Source organism: Vidua macroura, unplaced genomic scaffold (genome assembly GCF_024509145.1).
Source record: "Vidua macroura isolate BioBank_ID:100142 unplaced genomic scaffold, ASM2450914v1 whyUn_scaffold_127, whole genome shotgun sequence".
NCBI lineage: Eukaryota > Metazoa > Chordata > Aves > Passeriformes > Viduidae > Vidua > Vidua macroura.
The window spans coordinates 418,995-444,333 of NW_026530548.1; positions in this window are offsets into that span (position 1 = coordinate 418,995).

Consider the following 25,339-nt stretch of genomic DNA (forward strand, 5'->3'; position numbering starts at 1 on the left):
CTACTGCTGGGACAGCCCCAGAACCCTCCCAGCAGCTGCAGGCAGTGACCCTAATGAAAAGGTAGGGATGATGTTTGCTGGCTAGAGAGTGACTGGTAGAGGTTGGGGACTGAGCACTTTTTTAGGGGTTTTTTAGGGCTTTAAAAAGATATTTTAGGGTTTTTTTCACAGGAGCTTTTTAGGAATTTTCTGTGACTATTTAGGATAGTTTTAGGGCTTTTTTAGGGCTTTTAAAAGATTTTTTTTAGGGTATTTTCATGGCTTTCTTACTACTAATTAGAATGTTTATGGGGTTTTTTTGGGGTGTTCTTGGAGCTTTTTTAGGTCTATTGAGGGTATGTGGAGGACTCTTAGGACTAGGGTATTTTTAGGTCTTTTGAGGGAACTTTTAGGTTTTTTTAGGGTCTTATCAGGGCATTTTAAGTATTTTGGGGTATTTTTAGAGCTCTTTTAGGAATATTGAGGGATTTCTTACAGGTTTTTTAGGGATATTTAGGTGTGTTTTAGGGTTTTTTTAAAAGTAGGGTATTTTTCTTGTATTTTAAGGGTATTCTGAGGCTATTTTTATGTTTTTGTGGGGCTTTTAGAACATTTTGAAGATGAGGGGTTTTTAGGGAAATTTTATGTTTTTTCATGGCACAGCACATAGAGGCTGAGGGGCACTGTGGGGGCTTGAGGGTGACAGAGGCTGGGAGCTGAGGGAGGCACGGGGAAAGGGGACAGTGGGTGACAGATGCTAAGGGGGGCAGGGGCAGCTGGAGCATGACACAGAGAAGCTGGGGGCTGAGGGGCAAAGGAGAGGGATTAAGGGTGACGCACAGGAGCTGAGGGGCAGCTGAGAGGGGGCTTGAGGGGCAAAGGGGGGGCTCGAGGGTGACACACAGAGCCTGAGGGCTGGGGGGCAGAGGGAGAGGTTGAGGGGTAAAGGGCGAGGGCTTGAGGGGCTGGACAGTGCAGTGGAGATCAGGGCTACAGGGTACAGCTTAGGAGGCAAGTTAGGGTACAGGAGCACCACCTCTCCCCCCAGCCCTAACCTCAGCCTAAGCAGCCCCCCTAACAAGAGCCTTTTCCCTTTTCAGCCCTGCCAGCAGCAGCACCACACAGCAACCCTAACAGCGAGAGCACACCGGAACGCTCCCGCTGGGACAAGGCAGTGACCCTCACACCAGGACAACGACAGAACCCTCAGAGGACAACAGGACCCCCTGGAGAAAGGTAGGGATGACATCTGTGGGCTAGAGAGCACCAGGAAGGCTTTGGAGGCTGAGCAGGTTTCCTTGAGTGTTTTTGCAGGACTATTAGGAATATTTAGGGGATTTTGGAAGGCTTCTTAGGACTTGTCTGGTGTCTTTTAGGGCATTGTTACACCTTCCTAAGGGCTGTTTTAGAATTCCTTAGTGCATTTTAAGGGTCAGGATGAGGGTCAGACAGGCTGAACCACTGGAAATGCAGAGTATTACTGGACTCTAGTGCAATGCTTTGGAAAGGTGCCAGTGGAGGGCACATCCTGGCTTGTTGGGATTTTTTGGAGGTGTCCGGCCACTCAGGGCCACAGGCCCCTGGAGGCAAAGATCAGCCTTTTTCCTTGGGAAAGAAAAGTGGCCAGCCCAGGTTCCTGATGTCAGTTTGTAGGGTTCCCTTGGGACTGTCAGGGCAGCACAGGTTCGAGGTGGGGACAGCTTGGGTCTGCGACACATCTTCGATCGTTTGGATTTTTGGAGGTGTCGGGCCACTCAATGTCACAGGCCCCTGTAGACAAAGACCGGTCCTTTTTCCTTGGGAAAGAAAAGTGGCCAGCCCAGGTTCCTGATGTCAGTTTGTAGGGTTCCCTTGGGACTGTCAGGGCAGCACAGGTTTGAGCTGGGGGCAGCTTGGGTCTGCGACACATCTTCGATCGTTTGGATTTTTGGAGGTGTCTGGCCACTCAGGGCCACAGGCACCTGGAAACAAAGATCAGCCTTTTTCCTTGGGAAAGAAAAGTGGCCAGCCCAGGTTCCTGATGTCAGTTTGTAGGGTTCCCTTGGGACTGTCAGGGCAGCACAGGTTTGAGGTGGGGGCAGCTTGGGTCTGCGACACATCCTCGATCGTTTGGATTTTTGGAGGTGTCCGGCCAGTCAGGGCCACAGGCCCCTGGAGAAAAAGACCGGTCCTTTTCCCTGGGAAAGAAAAGTGGCCAGCCCAGGTTCCTGATGTCAGTTTGTAGGGTTCCCTTGGGACTGTCAGGGCAGCACAGGTTTGAGGTGGGGGCAGCTTGGGTCTGCGACACATCTTCGATCGTTTGGATTTTTGGAGGTGTCCGGCCACTTCAGGGCCACAGGCCCCTGGAGGCAAAGATCAGCCTTTTTCCCTGGGAAAGAAAAGTGGCCAGCCCAGGTTCCTGATGTCAGTTTGTAGGGTTCCTTTGGGACTGTCAGGGCAGCACAGGTTTGAGGTGGGGGCAGCTTGGGTCGGCGACACATCTTCGATCGTTCGGAATTTTTGGAGGTGTCCGGCCAGTCAGGGCCACAGGCCCCTGGAGGCAAAGATCAGCCTTTTTCCTTGGGAAAGAAAAGTGGCCAGCCCAGGTTCCTGATGTCAGTTTGTAGGGTTCCCTTAGGACTGTCAGGGCAGCTCAGGTTTGAGCTGGGGGCAGCTTGGGTCTGCGACACATCTTCGATCGTTTGAATTTTTGGAGGTGTCTGGCCACTTCAGGGCCACAGGCCCCTGGAGAAAAAGACCAGTTCTTTTCCCTGGGAAAGAAAAGTGGCCAGCCCAGGTTCCTGATGTCAGTTTGTAGGGTTCCCTTGGGACTGTCAGGGCAGCACAGGTTTGAGGTGGGGGCAGCTTGGGTCTGCGACACATCTTCGATCGTTTGGATTTTTGGAGGTGTCCGGCCACTTCAGGGCCACAGGCCCCTGGAAGCAAAGATCAGCCTTTTTCCCTGGGAAAGAAAAGTGGCCAGCCCAGGTTCCTGATGTCAGTTTGTAGGGTTCCCTTGGGACTGTCAGGGCAGCACAGGTTTGAGGTGGGGGCAGCTTGGGTCTGCGACACATCTTCGATCGTTTGGATTTTTAGAGGTGTCCGGCCACTCAGGGCCACAGGCCCGTGGAAACAAAGACTGGTCCTTTTCCCTGGGAAAGAAAAGTGGCCAGCCCAGGTTCCTGATGTCAGTTTGTAGGGTTCCCTTGGGACTGTCAGGGCAGCACAGGTTTGAGCTGGGGGCAGCTTGGGTCTGCGACACATCTTCGATCGTTTGGATTTTTGGAGGTGTCTGGCCACTTCAGGGCCACAGGCCCCTGGAGACAAAGACTGGTCCTTTTCCCTGGGAAAGAAAAGTGGCCAGCCCAGGTTCCTGATGTCAGTTTGTAGGGTTCCCTTGGGACTGTCAGGGCAGCACAGGTTTGAGGTGGGGGTAGCTTGGGTCTGCGACACATCTTCGATCGTTTGGATTTTTGGAGGTGTCCGGCCACTTCAGGGCCACAGGCCCCTGGAGGCAAAGATCAGCCTTTTTCCCTGGGAAAGAAAAGTGGCCAGCCCAGGTTCCTGATGTCAGTTTGTAGGGTTCCTTTGGGACTGTCAGGCTAGCACAGGTTTGAGGTGGGGGCAGCTTGGGTCTGCGACACATCTTCGATCGTTTGGATTTTTGGAGGTGTCCGGCCACTTCAGGGCCACAGGCCCCTGGAGGCAAAGATCTGCCTTTTTCCTTGGGAAAGCAAAGTGGCCAGCCCAGGTTCCTGATGTCAGTTTGTAGGGTTCCCTTGGGACTGTCAGGGCAGCACAGGTTTGAGCTGGGGGCAGCTTGGGTCTGCGACACATCCTCGATCGTTTGGATTTTTAGAGGTGTCCGGCCACTCAGGGCCACAGGCCCCTGGAGACACAGACCGGTCCTTTTCCCAGGGAAAGAAAAGTGGCCAGCCCAGGTTCCTGATGTCAGTTTGTAGGGTTCCCTTGGGACTGTCAGGGCAGCACAGGTTTGAGGTGGGGGCAGCTTGGGTCTGCGACACATCTTCGATCGTTTGGATTTTTGGAGGTGTCTGGCCACTTCAGGGCCACAGGCCCCTGGAGACAAAGACTGGTCCTTTTCCCTGGGAAAGAAAAGTGGCCAGCCCAGGTTCCTGATGTCAGTTTGTAGGGTTCCCTTAGGACTGTCAGGGCAGCACAGGTTTGAGCTGGGGGCAGCTTCGGTCTGCGACACATCTTCGATCGTTTGGATTTTTGGAGGTGTCCGGCCAGTCAGGGCCACAGGCCCCTGGAGACAAATATCAGCCTTTTTCCTTGGGAAAGAAAAGTGGCCAGCCCAGGTTCCTGATGTCAGTTTGTAGGGTTCCCTTGGGACTGTCAGGGCAGCACAGGTTTGAGGTGGGGGCAGCTTGGGTCTGCGACACATCTTCGATCATTTGGATTTTTGGAGGTGTCTGGCCACTCAGGGCCACAAGCCCCTGGAGGCAAAGATCAGCCTTTTTCCTTGGGAAAGAAAAGTGGCCAGCCCAGGTTCCTGATGTCAGTTTGTAGGGTTCCCTTGGGACTGTCAGGTCAGCACAGGTTTGAGGTGGGGGGCAGCTTGGGTCTGCGACACATCTTTGATCGTTTGGATTTTTGGAGGTGTCCGGCCACTTCAGGGCCACAGGCCCCTGGAGACAAAGACTGGTCCTTTTCCCTGGGAAAGAAAAGTGGCCAGCCCAGATTCCTGATGTCAGTTTGTAGGGTTCCCTTGGGACTGTCAGGGCAGCACAGGTTTGAGGTGGGGGCAGCTTGGGTCTGCGACACATCCTCGATCGTTTGGATTTTTGGAGGTGTCTGGCCACTCAGGGCCACAGGCCCCTGGAGACAAAGATCAGCCTTTTTCCTTGGGAAAGAAAAGTGGCCAGCCCAGGTTCCTGATGTCAGTTTGTAGGGTTCCCATTTTTATACATCGTTTCCATGTGTTTTGCTGGAGTGTAAATAAAAAAAAATATTCAATAAATTTGAATCAACCCTAATAATGATGCCCCATGCTCCCTCCCCTTCCCCCTTTGGCTCCTCTGTTTTTTTGGTGTGGTTTAGTAATTTTTTTTTTTCCCCACTGTATTTCTTCCTTTGCTTCTTCTCTTAGTTTTCTTTCTGTCATGTCATTTCTGTCCGTCCCTAACTTTGTTTCTGTTTCTCACTGTTTCTAACTCTCTCTCTCTCTGCTTCTCTATTTCCCTGTATGTCTTTTCTTCTGTTTCTCTGTTTCACTATTTCTAACTATTTATTTGTCTCTCTAGTTGATGCTTTTACTCTTTATTTCTTTTTCTCTCCAGCTTCTTTTTTTTCTCTATTCTTTTGTCCTCTTTTTCACTCTCACCCTCTTTCTTTTTCACTGTAACCCTTCTCATTTTTTTACTCTTTGCCATTCTCTTCCTATTTCTTTTCGTCTCTTAAGTCCTCTCTTAAGTCGTCTCTTAAGTCCTCTCTTAAGTGCTCTCTTAAGTGCTCTCTTAAGTCCTCTCTTAAGTCCTCTCTTAAGTCGTCTCTTAAGTGCTCTCTTAAGTGCTCTCTTAAGTCCTCTCTTAAGTCCTCTCTTAAGTCTGTCTTTTTCTTTCTTTCCATCTTTTAATTTCTAACTTTGTTTCCCTTTCTAGCTTTCAAAAAGCAGCAGTAGAAACTTTCAGGCTCCCTGGGAGTAAAATAAAAAACAAACTTTAAATAATTATTAAAAAAAAAAAAGAATTTACGCCCCAGGAGCCTGAAACTTTCTACTGCTGCACCGGACATATAGTTTTTCTTCTTTTTTATATATACCTATACAACCCCTAATTAGTGCTCCACCTGGCACATTACAATACCCACTACCCACATCACCCCCACCATGTAGACACCGCCACCTTGCTCCCCATCACGTGACCCTATGGGCGCCACCATCTTGCTCCCTGTCACATGACCACACAGGTGCTGCCATTTTACTCCCCATCATGTGACCACAGGGGTGCCACCATCTTGTAGGGTTAGGGGTTAGGGTTTGGGTTTAGGGTTTAGGGTTAGGCCCTCAGTGGCCGGCTGCGTCCCAAAATCCGAACGATCGAGGATGTGTCGCAGACCTAAGCTGCCCCCACCTCAAACCTGTGCTGACGTGACAGTCCCAAGGGAACCCTACAAACTGACATCAGGAACCTGGGCTGGCCACTTTTCTTTCCCAGGGAAAAGGGCCGGTCTTTGTCTCCATGGGCCTGTGGCCCTGAGTGGCTGGACACCTCCAAAAATCCAAACGATCGAGGATGTGTCGCAGACCCAAGCTGCCCTCACCTCAAACCTGTGCTGCCCTGACAGTCCCAAGGGAACCCTACAAACTGACATTAAGAACCTGGGCTGACCACTTTTCTTTCCAAAGCAAAAAAGCTGATCTTTGTCTCCAGGGGCCTGTGGCCCTCAGTGGCGGGCTACGTCCAAAAATTCCGAACGATCGAGCATGTGTCGCAGACCCAAGCTGCTCCCACCTCAAACCTGTGCTGCCCTGACAGTCCCAAGGGACCCCTACAAACTGACATCAGGAACCAGGGCTGACCACTTTTCTTTCCAAGGAAAAAGGCTGAACTTTGTTTCCATGGGCCTGTAGTCCTCAGTGGCCGGCTACGTCCAAAAATCCAAACGATCGAGGATGTGTCACAGACCCAAGCTGCCCCCACCTCACACCTGTGCTGCCCTGACAGTCCCAAGGGAACCCTACAAACTGACATTAAGAACCTGGGCTGACCACTTTTCTTTCCAAAGGAAAAAAGCTGATCTTTGTCTCCAGGGGCCTGTGGCCCACAGTGGCCGGACACCTCCAAAAATTCCGAACGATCGAGGATGTGTCGCAGACCCAAGCTGCCCCCACCTCAAACCTGTGCTGCCCCGACAGTCCCAAGGGAACCCTATAAACTGACATCAGGAACCTGGGCTGGCCACTTTTCTTTCCAAGGAAAAAGGCTGATCTTTTCCTCCAGGGTCCTGTGGCCCTGAGTGGCCGGACACCTCCAAAAATCCAAACGATCGAAGATGTGTCACAGACCCAAGCTGCCCCCACCTCAAACCTGTGCTGCCCTGACAGTCCCAAGGGAACCCTACAAACTGACATTAAGAACCTGGGCTGACCACTTTTCTTTCCAAAGGAAAAAGGCTGATCTTTGTCTCCAGGGGCCTGTGGCCCACAGTGGCCGGACACCTCCAAAAATTCCGAACGATCGAGGATGTGTCGCAGACCCAAGCTGCCCCCACCTCAAACCTGTGCTGCCCCGACAGTCCCAAGGGAACCCTATAAACTGACATCAGGAACCTGGGCTGGCCACTTTTCTTTCCAAGGAAAAAGGCTGATCTTTTCCTCCAGGGTCCTGTGGCCCTGAGTGGCCGGACACCTCCAAAAATCCAAACGATCGAAGATGTGTCGCAGACCCAAGCTGCCCCCACCTCAAACCTGTGCTGCCCTGACAGTCCCAAGGGAACCCTACAAACTGACATCAGGAACCTGGGCTGGCCACTTTTCTTTCCCAAGGAAAAAGGCTGATCTTTGTCTCCAGGGGTCTGTGGCCCTGACATGCCCTTTTTCCTGGGAAAGAAAAGTGGCCAGCCCTGGTTCCTGGTGTCAGTTTGCAGGTGGTGTTTGGCTTTGCCCTGTCCACTAAAATTGTATTTTGCTGCAGCTTTGGTCTGGGATATGTGGAGTGCCCCCTCCAAATGTCCCTCTTCCCTCTGCCCTGTTCTGCTCTGTCCCCGTCTCCACCCCTCACCCCTACTTGTCCTTCCAGCCCACCCCTTCCCCAGTCTCTCTCCACCCTTCACCCCTCCCCATCCCGCCCCTGCCCCATCCCTCACTCCTCCCATGCCCCAGGTGTGACTCCCTGCAGCAGGACATGGGAGCCCGGACTCGTGGGGATAGTGCGGCCCTCGCAGCAGGACAACACCCAAAGAAAACAGGCAGGGACGACGTCTGTGGGCCGCGCGGTGTCACAAAGGCACCTGGGGCTGAGGGGAGGGGGCTGGAGGGTGACACAGAACATGGGGGCAGCTGAGAGGCAGAAGGGGTCTTTGGGAGTCAAAAAGGGGGGCTCCAGGGTGGCAGAGAGACGCTGAGAGGCTGCGGTGGGAACCTGAGGGTGACACAAGGAGGCTGAGAGGCAGGGGCTGTCCTGAGGGACAAAGTGGGGGGGTGCCTGAGGGTGACAGGTAAACCAGCCCTCACAGCACCCTTAACCTCACCCTTAAAACCACCCCTACAAGGGTGGAAAGTGCACGGTGGAGGTTAGGGGGCCACAGGACAGTGTCGGGGGCCTTGGGGTGACACACAGACATTGCGGGCTGAGGGGCAAAAAGGGGGGGGACTTGACAGGTGGAGAGCTGACCCTGAGGGTTAGGGGTACAAAGGACAGGGCACGGGGTACCAGGAAGGGTTAGGGTACAGCAGCAGCCCTCACCCCAACCCTAAGCTCACCCTAAACACACCCCTAGAACACCAGTGTTCCTCAACAGCAGCTGCAGGCAGCAACCCTACTGCTGGGACAGCCCCAGAACCCTCCCAGCAGCTGCAGGCAGTGACCCTAATGAAAAGGTAGGGATGATGTTTGCTGGCTAGAGAGTGACTGGTAGAGGTTGGGGACTGAGCACTTTTTTAGGGGTTTTTTAGGGCTTTAAAAAGATATTTTAGGGTTTTTTTCACAGGAGCTTTTTAGGAATTTTCTGTGACTATTTAGGATAGTTTTAGGGCTTTTTTAGGGCTTTTAAAAGATTTTTTTTAGGGTATTTTCATGGCTTTCTTACTACTAATTAGAATGTTTATGGGGTTTTTTTGGGGTGTTCTTGGAGCTTTTTTAGGTCTATTGAGGGTATGTGGAGGACTCTTAGGACTAGGGTATTTTTAGGTCTTTTGAGGGAACTTTTAGGTTTTTTTAGGGTCTTATCAGGGCATTTTAAGTATTTTGGGGTATTTTTAGAGCTCTTTTAGGAATATTGAGGGATTTCTTACAGGTTTTTTAGGGATATTTAGGTGTGTTTTAGGGTTTTTTTAAAAGTAGGGTATTTTTCTTGTATTTTAAGGGTATTCTGAGGCTATTTTTATGTTTTTGTGGGGCTTTTAGAACATTTTGAAGATGAGGGGTTTTTAGGGAAATTTTATGTTTTTTCATGGCACAGCACATAGAGGCTGAGGGGCACTGTGGGGGCTTGAGGGTGACAGAGGCTGGGAGCTGAGGGAGGCACGGGGAAAGGGGACAGTGGGTGACAGATGCTAAGGGGGGCAGGGGCAGCTGGAGCATGACACAGAGAAGCTGGGGGCTGAGGGGCAAAGGAGAGGGATTAAGGGTGACGCACAGGAGCTGAGGGGCAGCTGAGAGGGGGCTTGAGGGGCAAAGGGGGGGCTCGAGGGTGACACACAGAGCCTGAGGGCTGGGGGGGCAGAGGGAGAGGTTGAGGGGTAAAGGGCGAGGGCTTGAGGGCTGGACAGTGCAGTGGAGATCAGGGCTACAGGGTACAGCTTAGGAGGCAAGTTAGGGTACAGGAGCACCACCTCTCCCCCCAGCCCTAACCTCAGCCTAAGCAGCCCCCCTAACAAGAGCCTTTTCCCTTTTCAGCCCTGCCAGCAGCAGCACCACACAGCAACCCTAACAGCGAGAGCACACCGGAACGCTCCCGCTGGGACAAGGCAGTGACCCTCACACCAGGACAACGACAGAACCCTCAGAGGACAACAGGACCCCCTGGAGAAAGGTAGGGATGACATCTGTGGGCTAGAGAGCACCAGGAAGGCTTTGGAGGCTGAGCAGGTTTCCTTGAGTGTTTTTGCAGGACTATTAGGAATATTTAGGGGATTTTGGAAGGCTTCTTAGGACTTGTCTGGTGTCTTTTAGGGCATTGTTACACCTTCCTAAGGGCTGTTTTAGAATTCCTTAGTGCATTTTAAGGGTCAGGATGAGGGTCAGACAGGCTGAACCACTGGAAATGCAGAGTATTACTGGACTCTAGTGCAATGCTTTGGAAAGGTGCCAGTGGAGGGCACATCCTGGCTTGTTGGGATTTTTTGGAGGTGTCCGGCCACTCAGGGCCACAGGCCCCTGGAGGCAAAGATCAGCCTTTTTCCTTGGGAAAGAAAAGTGGCCAGCCCAGGTTCCTGATGTCAGTTTGTAGGGTTCCCTTGGGACTGTCAGGGCAGCACAGGTTCGAGGTGGGGACAGCTTGGGTCTGCGACACATCTTCGATCGTTTGGATTTTTGGAGGTGTCGGGCCACTCAATGTCACAGGCCCCTGTAGACAAAGACCGGTCCTTTTTCCTTGGGAAAGAAAAGTGGCCAGCCCAGGTTCCTGATGTCAGTTTGTAGGGTTCCCTTGGGACTGTCAGGGCAGCACAGGTTTGAGCTGGGGGCAGCTTGGGTCTGCGACACATCTTCGATCGTTTGGATTTTTGGAGGTGTCTGGCCACTCAGGGCCACAGGCACCTGGAAACAAAGATCAGCCTTTTTCCTTGGGAAAGAAAAGTGGCCAGCCCAGGTTCCTGATGTCAGTTTGTAGGGTTCCCTTGGGACTGTCAGGGCAGCACAGGTTTGAGGTGGGGGCAGCTTGGGTCTGCGACACATCCTCGATCGTTTGGATTTTTGGAGGTGTCCGGCCAGTCAGGGCCACAGGCCCCTGGAGAAAAAGACCGGTCCTTTTCCCTGGGAAAGAAAAGTGGCCAGCCCAGGTTCCTGATGTCAGTTTGTAGGGTTCCCTTGGGACTGTCAGGGCAGCACAGGTTTGAGGTGGGGGCAGCTTGGGTCTGCGACACATCTTCGATCGTTTGGATTTTTGGAGGTGTCCGGCCACTTCAGGGCCACAGGCCCCTGGAGGCAAAGATCAGCCTTTTTCCCTGGGAAAGAAAAGTGGCCAGCCCAGGTTCCTGATGTCAGTTTGTAGGGTTCCCTTAGGACTGTCAGGGCAGCTCAGGTTTGAGCTGGGGGCAGCTTGGGTCTGCGACACATCTTCGATCGTTTGAATTTTTGGAGGTGTCTGGCCACTTCAGGGCCACAGGCCCCTGGAGAAAAAGACCAGTTCTTTTCCCTGGGAAAGAAAAGTGGCCAGCCCAGGTTCCTGATGTCAGTTTGTAGGGTTCCCTTGGGACTGTCAGGGCAGCACAGGTTTGAGGTGGGGGCAGCTTGGGTCTGCGACACATCTTCGATCGTTTGGATTTTTGGAGGTGTCCGGCCACTTCAGGGCCACAGGCCCCTGGAAGCAAAGATCAGCCTTTTTCCCTGGGAAAGAAAAGTGGCCAGCCCAGGTTCCTGATGTCAGTTTGTAGGGTTCCCTTGGGACTGTCAGGGCAGCACAGGTTTGAGGTGGGGGCAGCTTGGGTCTGCGACACATCTTCGATCGTTTGGATTTTTAGAGGTGTCCGGCCACTCAGGGCCACAGGCCCGTGGAAACAAAGACTGGTCCTTTTCCCTGGGAAAGAAAAGTGGCCAGCCCAGGTTCCTGATGTCAGTTTGTAGGGTTCCCTTGGGACTGTCAGGGCAGCACAGGTTTGAGGTGGGGGCAGCTTGGGTCTGCGACACATCTTCGATCGTTTGGATTTTTGGAGGTGTCTGGCCACTTCAGGGCCACAGGCCCCTGGAGACAAAGACTGGTCCTTTTCCCTGGGAAAGAAAAGTGGCCAGCCCAGGTTCCTGATGTCAGTTTGTAGGGTTCCCTTGGGACTGTCAGGGCAGCACAGGTTTGAGGTGGGGGTAGCTTGGGTCTGCGACACATCTTCGATCGTTTGGATTTTTGGAGGTGTCCGGCCACTTCAGGGCCACAGGCCCCTGGAGGCAAAGATCAGCCTTTTTCCCTGGGAAAGAAAAGTGGCCAGCCCAGGTTCCTGATGTCAGTTTGTAGGGTTCCTTTGGGACTGTCAGGCTAGCACAGGTTTGAGGTGGGGGCAGCTTGGGTCTGCGACACATCTTCGATCGTTTGGATTTTTGGAGGTGTCCGGCCACTTCAGGGCCACAGGCCCCTGGAGGCAAAGATCTGCCTTTTTCCTTGGGAAAGCAAAGTGGCCAGCCCAGGTTCCTGATGTCAGTTTGTAGGGTTCCCTTGGGACTGTCAGGGCAGCACAGGTTTGAGCTGGGGGCAGCTTGGGTCTGCGACACATCCTCGATCGTTTGGATTTTTAGAGGTGTCCGGCCACTCAGGGCCACAGGCCCCTGGAGACACAGACCGGTCCTTTTCCCAGGGAAAGAAAAGTGGCCAGCCCAGGTTCCTGATGTCAGTTTGTAGGGTTCCCTTGGGACTGTCAGGGCAGCACAGGTTTGAGGTGGGGGCAGCTTGGGTCTGCGACACATCTTCGATCGTTTGGATTTTTGGAGGTGTCTGGCCACTTCAGGGCCACAGGCCCCTGGAGACAAAGACTGGTCCTTTTCCCTGGGAAAGAAAAGTGGCCAGCCCAGGTTCCTGATGTCAGTTTGTAGGGTTCCCTTAGGACTGTCAGGGCAGCACAGGTTTGAGCTGGGGGCAGCTTCGGTCTGCGACACATCTTCGATCGTTTGGATTTTTGGAGGTGTCCGGCCACTTCAGGGCCACAGGCCCCTGGAGACAAAGACCAGTTCTTTTCCCTGGGAAAGAAAAGTGGCCAGCCCAGGTTCCTGATGTCAGTTTGTAGGGTTCCCTTGGGACTGTCAGGGCAGCACAGGTTTGAGGTGGGGGCAGCTTGGGTCTGCGACACATCTTCGATCGTTTGGATTTTTGGAGGTGTCCGGCCACTTCAGGGCCACAGGCCCCTGGAAGCAAAGATCAGCCTTTTTCCCTGGGAAAGAAAAGTGGCCAGCCCAGGTTCCTGATGTCAGTTTGTAGGGTTCCCTTGGGACTGTCAGGGCAGCACAGGTTTGAGGTGGGGGCAGCTTGGGTCTGCGACACATCCTCGATCGTTTGGATTTTTGGAGGTGTCTGGCCACTCAGGGCCACAGGCCCCTGGAGACAAAGATCAGCCTTTTTCCTTGGGAAAGAAAAGTGGCCAGCCCAGGTTCCTGATGTCAGTTTGTAGGGTTCCCATTTTTATACATCGTTTCCATGTGTTTTGCTGGAGTGTAAATAAAAAAAAATATTCAATAAATTTGAATCAACCCTAATAATGATGCCCCATGCTCCCTCCCCTTCCCCCTTTGGCTCCTGTGTTTTTTTGGTGTGGTTTAGTAATTTTTTTTTTTCCCCACTGTATTTCTTCCTTTGCTTCTTCTCTTAGTTTTCTTTCTGTCATGTCATTTCTGTCCGTCCCTAACTTTGTTTCTGTTTCTCACTGTTTCTAACTCTCTCTCTCTCTGCTTCTCTATTTCCCTGTATGTCTTTTCTTCTGTTTCTCTGTTTCACTATTTCTAACTATTTATTTGTCTCTCTAGTTGATGCTTTTACTCTTTATTTCTTTTTCTCTCCAGCTTCTTTTTTTTCTCTATTCTTTTGTCCTCTTTTTCACTCTCACCCTCTTTCTTTTTCACTGTAACCCTTCTCATTTTTTTACTCTTTGCCATTCTCTTCCTATTTCTTTTCGTCTCTTAAGTCCTCTCTTAAGTCGTCTCTTAAGTCCTCTCTTAAGTGCTCTCTTAAGTGCTCTCTTAAGTCCTCTCTTAAGTCCTCTCTTAAGTCGTCTCTTAAGTGCTCTCTTAAGTGCTCTCTTAAGTCCTCTCTTAAGTCCTCTCTTAAGTCTGTCTTTTTCTTTCTTTCCATCTTTTAATTTCTAACTTTGTTTCCCTTTCTAGCTTTCAAAAAGCAGCAGTAGAAACTTTCAGGCTCCCTGGGAGTAAAATAAAAAACAAACTTTAAATAATTATTAAAAAAAAAAAAGAATTTACGCCCCAGGAGCCTGAAACTTTCTACTGCTGCACCGGACATATAGTTTTTCTTCTTTTTTATATATACCTATACAACCCCTAATTAGTGCTCCACCTGGCACATTACAATACCCACTACCCACATCACCCCCACCATGTAGACACCGCCACCTTGCTCCCCATCACGTGACCCTATGGGCGCCACCATCTTGCTCCCTGTCACATGACCACACAGGTGCTGCCATTTTACTCCCCATCATGTGACCACAGGGGTGCCACCATCTTGTAGGGTTAGGGGTTAGGGTTTGGGTTTAGGGTTTAGGGTTAGGCCCTCAGTGGCCGGCTGCGTCCCAAAATCCGAACGATCGAGGATGTGTCGCAGACCTAAGCTGCCCCCACCTCAAACCTGTGCTGACGTGACAGTCCCAAGGGAACCCTACAAACTGACATCAGGAACCTGGGCTGGCCACTTTTCTTTCCCAGGGAAAAGGGCCGGTCTTTGTCTCCATGGGCCTGTGGCCCTGAGTGGCTGGACACCTCCAAAAATCCAAACGATCGAGGATGTGTCGCAGACCCAAGCTGCCCTCACCTCAAACCTGTGCTGCCCTGACAGTCCCAAGGGAACCCTACAAACTGACATTAAGAACCTGGGCTGACCACTTTTCTTTCCAAAGCAAAAAAGCTGATCTTTGTCTCCAGGGGCCTGTGGCCCTCAGTGGCGGGCTACGTCCAAAAATTCCGAACGATCGAGCATGTGTCGCAGACCCAAGCTGCTCCCACCTCAAACCTGTGCTGCCCTGACAGTCCCAAGGGACCCCTACAAACTGACATCAGGAACCAGGGCTGACCACTTTTCTTTCCAAGGAAAAAGGCTGAACTTTGTTTCCATGGGCCTGTAGTCCTCAGTGGCCGGCTACGTCCAAAAATCCAAACGATCGAGGATGTGTCACAGACCCAAGCTGCCCCCACCTCACACCTGTGCTGCCCTGACAGTCCCAAGGGAACCCTACAAACTGACATTAAGAACCTGGGCTGACCACTTTTCTTTCCAAAGGAAAAAAGCTGATCTTTGTCTCCAGGGGCCTGTGGCCCACAGTGGCCGGACACCTCCAAAAATTCCGAACGATCGAGGATGTGTCGCAGACCCAAGCTGCCCCCACCTCAAACCTGTGCTGCCCCGACAGTCCCAAGGGAACCCTATAAACTGACATCAGGAACCTGGGCTGGCCACTTTTCTTTCCAAGGAAAAAGGCTGATCTTTTCCTCCAGGGTCCTGTGGCCCTGAGTGGCCGGACACCTCCAAAAATCCAAACGATCGAAGATGTGTCACAGACCCAAGCTGCCCCCACCTCAAACCTGTGCTGCCCTGACAGTCCCAAGGGAACCCTACAAACTGACATTAAGAACCTGGGCTGACCACTTTTCTTTCCAAAGGAAAAAAGCTGATCTTTGTCTCCAGGGGCCTGTGGCCCACAGTGGCCGGACACCTCCAAAAATTCCGAACGATCGAGGATGTGTCGCAGACCCAAGCTGCCCCCACCTCAAACCTGTGCTGCCCCGACAGTCCCAAGGGAACCCTATAAACTGACATCAGGAACCTGGGCTGGCCACTTTTCTTTCCAAGGAAAAAGGCTGATCTTTTCCTCCAGGGTCCTGTGGCCCTGAGTGGCCGGACACCTCCAAAAATCCAAACGATCGAAGATGTGTCTCAGACCCAAGCTGCCCCCACCTCAAACCTGTGCTGCCCTGACAGTCCCAAGGGAACCCTACAAACTGACATCAGGAACCTGGGCTGGCCACTTTTCTTTCCCAAGGAAAAAGGCTGATCTTTGTCTCCAGGGGTCTGTGGCCCTGACATGCCCTTTTTCCTGGGAAAGAAAAGTGGCCAGCCCTGGTTCCTGGTGTCAGTTTGCAGGTGGTGTTTGGCTTTGCCCTGTCCACTAAAATTGTATTTTGCTGCAGCTTTGGTCTGGGATATGTGGAGTGCCCCCTCCAAATGTCCCTCTTCCCTCTGCCCTGTTCTGCTCTGTCCCCGTCTCCACCCCTCACCCCTACTTGTCCTTCCAGCCCACCCCTTCCCCAGTCTCTCTCCACCCTTCACCCCTCCCCATCCCGCCCCTGCCCCATCCCTCACTCCTCCCATGCCCCAGGTGTGACTCCCTGCAGCAGGACATGGGAGCCCGGACTCGTGGGGATAGTGCGGCCCTCGCAGCAGGACAACACCCAAAGAAAACAGGCAGGGACGACGTCTGTGGGCCGCGCGGTGTCACAAAGGCACCTGGGGCTGAGGGGAGGGGGCTGGAGGGTGACACAGAACATGGGGGCAGCTGAGAGGCAGAAGGGGTCTTTGGGAGTCAAAAAGGGGGGCTCCAGGGTGGCAGAGAGACGCTGAGAGGCTGCGGTGGGAACCTGAGGGTGACACAAGGAGGCTGAGAGGCAGGGGCTGTCCTGAGGGACAAAGTGGGGGGGTGCCTGAGGGTGACAGGTAAACCAGCCCTCACAGCACCCTTAACCTCACCCTTAAAACCACCCCTACAAGGGTGGAAAGTGCACGGTGGAGGTTAGGGGGCCACAGGACAGTGTCGGGGGCCTTGGGGTGACACACAGACATTGCGGGCTGAGGGGCAAAAAGGGGGGGACTTGACAGGTGGAGAGCTGACCCTGAGGGTTAGGGGTACAAAGGACAGGGCACGGGGTACCAGGAAGGGTTAGGGTACAGCAGCAGCCCTCACCCCAACCCTAAGCTCACCCTAAACACACCCCTAGAACACCAGTGTTCCTCAACAGCAGCTGCAGGCAGCAACCCTACTGCTGGGACAGCCCCAGAACCCTCCCAGCAGCTGCAGGCAGTGACCCTAATGAAAAGGTAGGGATGATGTTTGCTGGCTAGAGAGTGACTGGTAGAGGTTGGGGACTGAGCACTTTTTTAGGGGTTTTTTAGGGCTTTAAAAAGATATTTTAGGGTTTTTTTCACAGGAGCTTTTTAGGAATTTTCTGTGACTATTTAGGATAGTTTTAGGGCTTTTTTAGGGCTTTTAAAAGATTTTTTTTAGGGTATTTTCATGGCTTTCTTACTACTAATTAGAATGTTTATGGGGTTTTTTTGGGGTGTTCTTGGAGCTTTTTTAGGTCTATTGAGGGTATGTGGAGGACTCTTAGGACTAGGGTATTTTTAGGTCTTTTGAGGGAACTTTTAGGTTTTTTTAGGGTCTTATCAGGGCATTTTAAGTATTTTGGGGTATTTTTAGAGCTCTTTTAGGAATATTGAGGGATTTCTTACAGGTTTTTTAGGGATATTTAGGTGTGTTTTAGGGTTTTTTTTAAAAGTAGGGTATTTTTCTTGTATTTTAAGGGTATTCTGAGGCTATTTTTATGTTTTTGTGGGGCTTTTAGAACATTTTGAAGATGAGGGGTTTTTAGGGAAATTTTATGTTTTTTCATGGCACAGCACATAGAGGCTGAGGGGCACTGTGGGGGCTTGAGGGTGACAGAGGCTGGGAGCTGAGGGAGGCACGGGGAAAGGGGACAGTGGGTGACAGATGCTAAGGGGGGCAGGGGCAGCTGGAGCATGACACAGAGAAGCTGGGGGCTGAGGGGCAAAGGAGAGGGATTAAGGGTGACGCACAGGAGCTGAGGGGCAGCTGAGAGGGGGCTTGAGGGGCAAAGGGGGGGCTCGAGGGTGACACACAGAGCCTGAGGGCTGGGGGGCAGAGGGAGAGGTTGAGGGGTAAAGGGCGAGGGCTTGAGGGCTGGACAGTGCAGTGGAGATCAGGGCTACAGGGTACAGCTTAGGAGGCAAGTTAGGGTACAGGAGCACCACCTCTCCCCCCAGCCCTAACCTCAGCCTAAGCAGCCCCCCTAACAAGAGCCTTTTCCCTTTTCAGCCCTGCCAGCAGCAGCACCACACAGCAACCCTAACAGCGAGAGCACACCGGAACGCTCCCGCTGGGACAAGGCAGTGACCCTCACACCAGGACAACGACAGAACCCTCAGAGGACAACAGGACCCCCTGGAGAAAGGTAGGGATGACATCTGTGGGCTAGAGAGCACCAGGAAGGCTTTGGAGGCTGAGCAGGTTTCCTTGAGTGTTTTTGCAGGACTATTAGGAATATTTAGGGGATTTTGGAAGGCTTCTTAGGACTTGTCTGGTGTCTTTTAGGGCATTGTTACACCTTCCTAAGGGCTGTTTTAGAATTCCTTAGTGCATTTTAAGGGTCAGGATGAGGGTCAGACAGGCTGAACCACTGGAAATGCAGAGTATTACTGGACTCTAGTGCAATGCTTTGGAAAGGTGCCAGTGGAGGGCACATCCTGGCTTGTTGGGATTTTTTGGAGGTGTCCGGCCACTCAGGGCCACAGGCCCCTGGAGGCAAAGATCAGCCTTTTTCCTTGGGAAAGAAAAGTGGCCAGCCCAGGTTCCTGATGTCAGTTTGTAGGGTTCCCTTGGGACTGTCAGGGCAGCACAGGTTCGAGGTGGGGACAGCTTGGGTCTGCGACACATCTTCGATCGTTTGGATTTTTGGAGGTGTCGGGCCACTCAATGTCACAGGCCCCTGGAGACAAAGACCGGTCCTTTTTCCTTGGGAAAGAAAAGTGGCCAGCCCAGGTTCCTGATGTCAGTTTGTAGGGTTCCCTTGGGACTGTCAGGGCAGCACAGGTTTGAGGTGGGGGCAGCTTGGGTCTGCGACACATCTTCGATCGTTTGGATTTTTGGAGGTGTCTGGCCACTCAGGGCCACAGGCACCTGGAAACAAAGATCAGCCTTTTTCCTTGGGAAAGAAAAGTGGCCAGCCCAGGTTCCTGATGTCAGTTTGTAGGGTTCCCTTGGGACTGTCAGGGCAGCACAGGTTTGAGGTGGGGGCAGCTTGGGTCTGCGACACATCCTCGATCGTTTGGATTTTTGGAGGTGTCCGGCCAGTCAGGGCCACAGGCCCCTGGAGAAAAAGACCGGTCCTTTTCCCTGGGAAAGAAAAGTGGCCAGCCCAGGTTCCTGATGTCAGTTTGTAGGGTTCCCTTGGGACTGTCAGGGCAGCACAGGTTTGAGGTGGGGGCAGCTTGGGTCTGCGACACATCTTCGATCGTTTGGATTTTTGGAGGTGTCCGGCCACTTCAGGGCCACAGGCCCCGGGAGACAGAGACCGGTCCTTTTCCCTGGGAAAGAAATTGGCCAGCCCAGGTTCCTGATGTCAGTTTGTAGGGTTCCCTTGGGACTGTCAGGGCAGCACAGGTTTGAGGTGGGGGCAGCTTGGGTCTGCGACACATCTTCGATCGTTTGGATTTTTGGAGGTGTCCGGCCACTTCAGGGCCACAGGCCCCTGGAGACACAGACCGGTCCTTTTCCCTGGGAAAGAAAAGTGGCCAGCCCAGGTTCCTGATGTCAGTTTGTAGGGTTCCCTTGGGACTGTCAGGGCAGCACAGGTTTGAGGTGGGGGCAGCTTGGGTCTGCGACACATCTTTGATCGTTTGGATTTTTGGAGGTGTCGGGCCACTCAATGTCACAGGCCCCTGGAGACAAAGACTGGTCCTTTTCCCTGGGAAAGAAAAGTGGCCAGCCCAGGTTCCTGATGTCAGTTTGTAGGGTTCCCTTAGGACTGTCAGGGCAGCTCAGGTTTGAGGTGGGGGCAGCTTGGGTCTGCGACACATCTTCGATCGTTTGGATTTTTGGAGGTGTCCGGCCACTCAGGGCCACAGGCCCCTGGAGGCAAATATCAGGCTTTTTCCTTGAGAAAGAAAAGTGGCCAGCCCAGGTTCCTGATGTCAGTTTGTAGGGTTCCCTTGGGACTGTCAGGGCAGCAGAGGTTTGAGGTGGGGGCAGCTTGGGTCTGCGACACATCTTCGATCGTTTGGATTTTTAGAGGTGTCCGGCCACTCAGGGCCACAGGCCCCTGGAAACAAAGACTGGTCCTTTTCCCTGGGAAAGAAAAGTGGCCAGCCCAGGTTCCTGATGTCAGTTTGTAGGGTTCCCTTGGGACTGTCAGGGCAGCACAGGTTTGAGCTGGGGGCAGCTTGGGTCTGCGACACATCTTCGATCGTTTGGATTTTTGGAGGTGTCTGGCCACTTCAGGGCCACAGGCCCCTGGAGACAAAGACTGGTCCTTTTCCCTGGGAAAGAAAAGTGGCCAGCCCAGGTTCCTGATGTCAGTTTGTAGGGTTCCCTTAGGACTGTCAGGGCAGCAGAGGTTTGACGTGGGGGCAGCTTGGGTCTGCGACACATCTTCGATCGTTTGGATTTTTGGAGGTGTCCGGCCACTTCAGGGCCACAGGCCCCTGGAGACAAAGACCAGTTCTTTTCCCTGGGAAAGAAAAGTGGCCAGCCCAGGTTCCTGATGTCAGTTTGTAGGGTTCCCTTGGGACTGTCAGGGCAGCACAGGTTTGAGCTGGGGGCAGCTTGGGTCTGCGACACATCTTCGATCGTTTGGATTTTTGGAGGTGTCCGGCCACTTCAGGGCCACAGGCCCCTGGAGACAAGGACCGGTCCTTTTCCCTGGGAAAGAAAAGTGGCCAGCCCAGGTTCCTGATGTCAGTTTGTAGGGTTCCTTTGGGACTGTCAGGCTAGCACAGGTTTGAGGTGGGGGCAGCTTGGGTCTGCGACAAATCTTCGATCGTTTGGATTTTTGGAGGTGTCCGGCCACCTCAGGGCCACAGGCCCCTGGAGACAAAGACCGGTCCTTTTTCCTTGGGAAAGAAAAGTGGCCAGCCCAGGTTCCTGATGTCAGTTTGTAGGGTTCCCTTGGGACTGTCAGGGCAGCACAGGTTTGAGGTGGGGGCAGCTTGGGTCTGCGACACATCCTCGATCGTTTGGATTTTTGGAGGTGTCCGGCCACTCAGGGCCACAGGCCCCTGGAGACAAAGACTGGTCCTTTTTCCTTGGGAAAGAAAAGTGGCCAGCCCAGGTTCCTGATGTCAGTTTGTAGGGTTCCCTTGGGACTGTCAGGGCAGCACAGGTTTGAGGTGGGGGCAGCTTGGGTCTGCGACACATCTTCGATCGTTTGGATTTTTGGAGGTGTCCGGCCACTCAGGGCCACAGGCCCCTGGAGGCAAATATCAGGCTTTTTCCTTAAGAAAGAAAAGTGGCCAGCCCAGGTTCCTGATGTCAGTTTGTAGGGTTCCCTTGGGACTGTCAGGGCAGCACAGGTTTGAGCTGGGGGCAGCTTGGGTCTGCGACACATCTTCGATCGTTTGGATTTTTGGAGGTGTCCGGCCACTTCAGGGCCACAGGCCCCTGGAGACACAGACCGGTCCTTTTCCGTGGGAAAGAAAAGTGGCCAGCCCAGGTTCCTGATATCAGTTTGTACGGTTCCCTTGGGACTGTCAGGGCAGCACAGGTTTGAGGTGGGGGTAGCTTGGGTCTGCGACACATCTTTGATCGTTTGGATTTTTGGAGGTGTCCGGCCGCTTCAGGGCCACAGGCCCCTGGAGACCCAGACCGGTCCTTTTTCCTTGGGAAAGAAAAGTGGCCAGCCCAGGTTCCTGATGTCAGTTTGTAGGGTTCCCTTGGGACTGTCAGGGCAGCACAGGTTTGAGGTGGGGGCAGCTTGGGTCTGCGACACATCTTTGATCGTTTGGATTTTTGGAGGTGTCCGGCCACTTCAGGGCCACAGGCCCCTGGAGACACAGACCGGTCCTTTTCCCTGGGAAAGAAAAATGGCCAGCCCAGGTTCCTGATGTCAGTTTGTAGGGTTCCCTTGGGACTGTCAGGGCAGCACAGGTTTGAGGTGGGGGCAGCTTGGGTCTGCGACACATCTTCGATGGTTTGGATTTTTGGAGGTGTCCGGCCACTCAGGGCCACAGGCCCCTGGAGACACAGAACGGTCCTTTTTCCTTGGGAAAGAAAAGTGGCCACCCCAGGTTCCTAATGTCAGTTTGCAGGGTTCCCTTGGGACTGTCAGGGCAGCACAGGTTTGAGGTGGGGGCAGCTTGGGTCTGCGACACATCTTTGATAGTTTGGATTTTTGGAGGTGTCCGGCCACTTCAGGGCCACAGGCCCCGGGAGACAGAGACCGGTCCTTTTCCCTGGGAAAGAAATTGGCCAGCCCAGGTTCCTGATGTCAGTTTGTAGGGTTCCCTTGGGACTGTCAGGGCAGCACAGGTTTGAGGTGGGGGCAGCTTGGGTCTGCGACACATCTTTGATAGTTTGGATTTTTGGAGGTGTCCGGCCACTTCAGGGCCACAGGCCCCTGGAGACACAGACCGGTCCTTTTCCCTGGGAAAGAAAATTGGCCAGCCCAGGTTCCTGATGTCAGTTTGTAGGGTTCCCTTGGGACTGTCAGGGCAGCACAGGTTTGAGGTGGGGGCAGCTTGGGTCTGCGACACATCTTCGATCGTTTGGATTTTTGGAGGTGTCCGGCCACTCAGGGCCACAGGCCCCTGGAGACACAGAACGGTCCTTTTTCCTTGGGAAAGAAAAGTGGCCAGCCCAGGTTCCTGATGTCAGTTTGCAGGGTTCCCTTGGGACTGTCAGGGCAGCACAGGTTTGAGGTGGGGGCAGCTTGGGTCTGCGACACATCTTCGATCGTTTGGATTTTTGGAGGTGTCCGGCCACTTCAGGGCCACAGGCCCCTGGAGACACAGACCGGTCCTTTTCCCTGGGAAAGAAAAATGGCCAGCCCAGGTTCCTGATGTCAGTTTGTAGGGTTCCCTTGGGACTGTCAGGGCAGCACAGGTTTGAGGTGGGGGCAGCTTGGGTCTGCGACACATCTTCGATCGTTTGGATTTTTGGAGGTGTCCGGCCACTTCAGGGCCACAGGCCCCGGGAGACAGAGACCGGTCCTTTTCCCTGGGAAAGAAATTGGCCAGCCCAGGTTCCTGATGTCAGTTTGTAGGGTTCCCTTGGGACTGTCAGGGCAGCACAGGTTTGAGGTGGGGGCAGCTTGGGTCTGCGACACATCTTCGATCGTTTGGATTTTTGGAGGTGTCCGGCCACTTCAGGGCCACAGGCCCCTGGAGACACAGACCGGTCCTTTTCCCTGGGAAAGAAAAGTGGCCAGCCCAGGTTCCTGATGTCAGTTTGTAGGGTTCCCTTGGGACTGTCAGGGCAGCACAGGTTTGAGGTGGGGGCAGCTTGGGTCTGCGACACATCTTCGATCGTTTGGATTTTTGGAGGTGTCCGGCCACTTCAGGGCCACAGGCCCCTGGAGACACAGACCGGTCCTTTTCCCTGGGAAAGAAAAGTGGCCAGCCCAGGTTCCTGATGTCAGTTCATAGGGTTCCCCTGGGACTGTCAAGGCAGCACAGGTTTGAGGTGGTGGCAGCTTGGGTCTGCGACACATCTTCGATCGTTTGGATTTTTGGAGGTGTCCGGCCACTCAGGGCCACAGGCCCGTGGAGGCAAAGATCAGCCCTTTTCCTTGGGAAAGAAAAGTGGCCAGCCCAGGTTCCTGATGTCAGTTTGTAGGGTTCCCTTGGGACTGTCAGGGCAGCACAGGTTTGAGGTGGGGGCAGCTTGGGTCTGCGACACATCTTCGATCGTTTGGATTTTTGGAGGTGTCCGGCCACTTCAGGGCCACAGGCCCCTGGGGACACAGACCGGTCCTTTTCCCTGGGAAAGAAAAGTGGCCAGCCCAGGTTCCTGATGTCAGTTTGTAGGGTTCCCTTGGGACTGTCAGGGCAGCACAGGTTTGAGGTGGGGGCAGCTTGGGTCTGCGACACATCTTCGATCGTTTGGATTTTTGGAGGTGTCCGGCCACTCAGGGCCACAGGCCCCTGGAGACACAGACCGGTCCTTTTCCCTGGGAAAGAAAAGTGGCCAGCCCAGGTTCCTGATGTCAGTTTGTAGGGTTCCCTTGGGACTGTCAGGCCAGCACAGGTTTGAGGTGGGGGCAGCTTGGGTCTGCGACACATCTTCGATCGTTTGGATTTTTGGAGGTGTCCGGCCACTTCAGGGCCACAGGCCCCTGGAGACACAGACCAGTCCTTTTCCCTGGGAAAGAAAAATGGCCAGCCCAGGTTCCTGATGTCAGTTTGCAGGGTTCCCTTGGGACTGTCAGGGCAGCACAGGTTTGAGGTGGGGGCAGCTTGGGTCTGCGACACATCTTCGATCGTTTGGATTTTTGGAGGTGTCCGGCCACTTCAGGGCCACAGGCCCCTGGAGACACAGACCGGTCCTTTTCCCTGGGAAAGAAAAGTGGCCAGCCCAGGTTCCTGATGTCAGTTTGTAGGGTTCCCTTGGGACTGTCAGGGCAGCACAGGTTTGAGGTGGGGGCAGCTTGGGTCTGCGACACATCTTCGATCGTTTGGATTTTTGGAGGTGTCCGGCCACTTCAGGGCCACAGGCCCCTGGAGACACAGACCTGTCCTTTTTCCCAGGGAAAGAAAAGTGGCCAGCCCAGGTTCCTGATGTCAGTTTGTAGGGTTCCCTTGGGACTGTCAGGGCAGCACAGGTTTGAGGTGGGGGCAGCTTGGGTCTGCGACACATCTTTGATCGTTTGGATTTTTGGAGGTGTCCGGCCACTTCAGGGCCACAGGCCCCTGGAGACACAGACCGGTCCTTTTCCCTGGGAAAGAAAAATGGCCAGCCCAGGTTCCTGATGTCAGTTTGTAGGGTTCCCTTGGGACTGTCAGGGCAGCACAGGTTTGAGGTGGGGGCAGCTTGGGTCTGCGACACATCTTCGATCGTTTGGATTTTTGGAGGTGTCCGGCCACTCAGGGCCACAGGCCCCTGGAGACACAGAACGGTCCTTTTTCCTTGGGAAAGAAAAGTGGCCACCCCAGGTTCCTAATGTCAGTTTGCAGGGTTCCCTTGGGACTGTCAGGGCAGCACAGGTTTGAGGTGGGGGCAGCTTGGGTCTGCGACACATCTTCGATCGTTTGGATTTTTGGAGGTGTCCGGCCACTTCAGGGCCACAGGCCCCTGGAGACACAGACCAGTCCTTTTCCCTGGGAAAGAAAAGTGGCCAGCCCAGGTTCCTGATGTCAGTTTGTAGGGTTCCCTTGGGACTGTCAGGGCAGCACAGGTTTGAGGTGGGGGCAGCTTGGGTCTGCGACACATCTTCGATCGTTTGGATTTTTGGAGGTGTCCGGCCACTTCAGGGCCACAGGCCCCGGGAGACAGAGACCGGTCCTTTTCCCTGGGAAAGAAATTGGCCAGCCCAGGTTCCTGATGTCAGTTTGTAGGGTTCCCTTGGGACTGTCAGGGCAGCACAGGTTTGAGGTGGGGGCAGCTTGGGTCTGCGACACATCTTTGATAGTTTGGATTTTTGGAGGTGTCCGGCCACTTCAGGGCCACAGGCCCCTGGAGACACAGACCGGTCCTTTTCCCTGGGAAAGAAAAATGGCCAGCCCAGGTTCCTGATGTCAGTTTGTAGGGTTCCCTTGGGACTGTCAGGGCAGCACAGGTTTGAGGTGGGGGCAGCTTGGGTCTGCGACACATCTTCGATCGTTTGGATTTTTGGAGGTGTCCGGCCACTCAGGGCCACAGGCCCCTGGAGACACAGAACGGTCCTTTTTCCTTGGGAAAGAAAAGTGGCCAGCCCAGGTTCCTGATGTCAGTTTGCAGGGTTCCCTTGGGACTGTCAGGGCAGCACAGGTTTGAGGTGGGGGCAGCTTGGGTCTGCGACACATCTTCGATCGTTTGGATTTTTGGAGGTGTCCGGCCACTTCAGGGCCA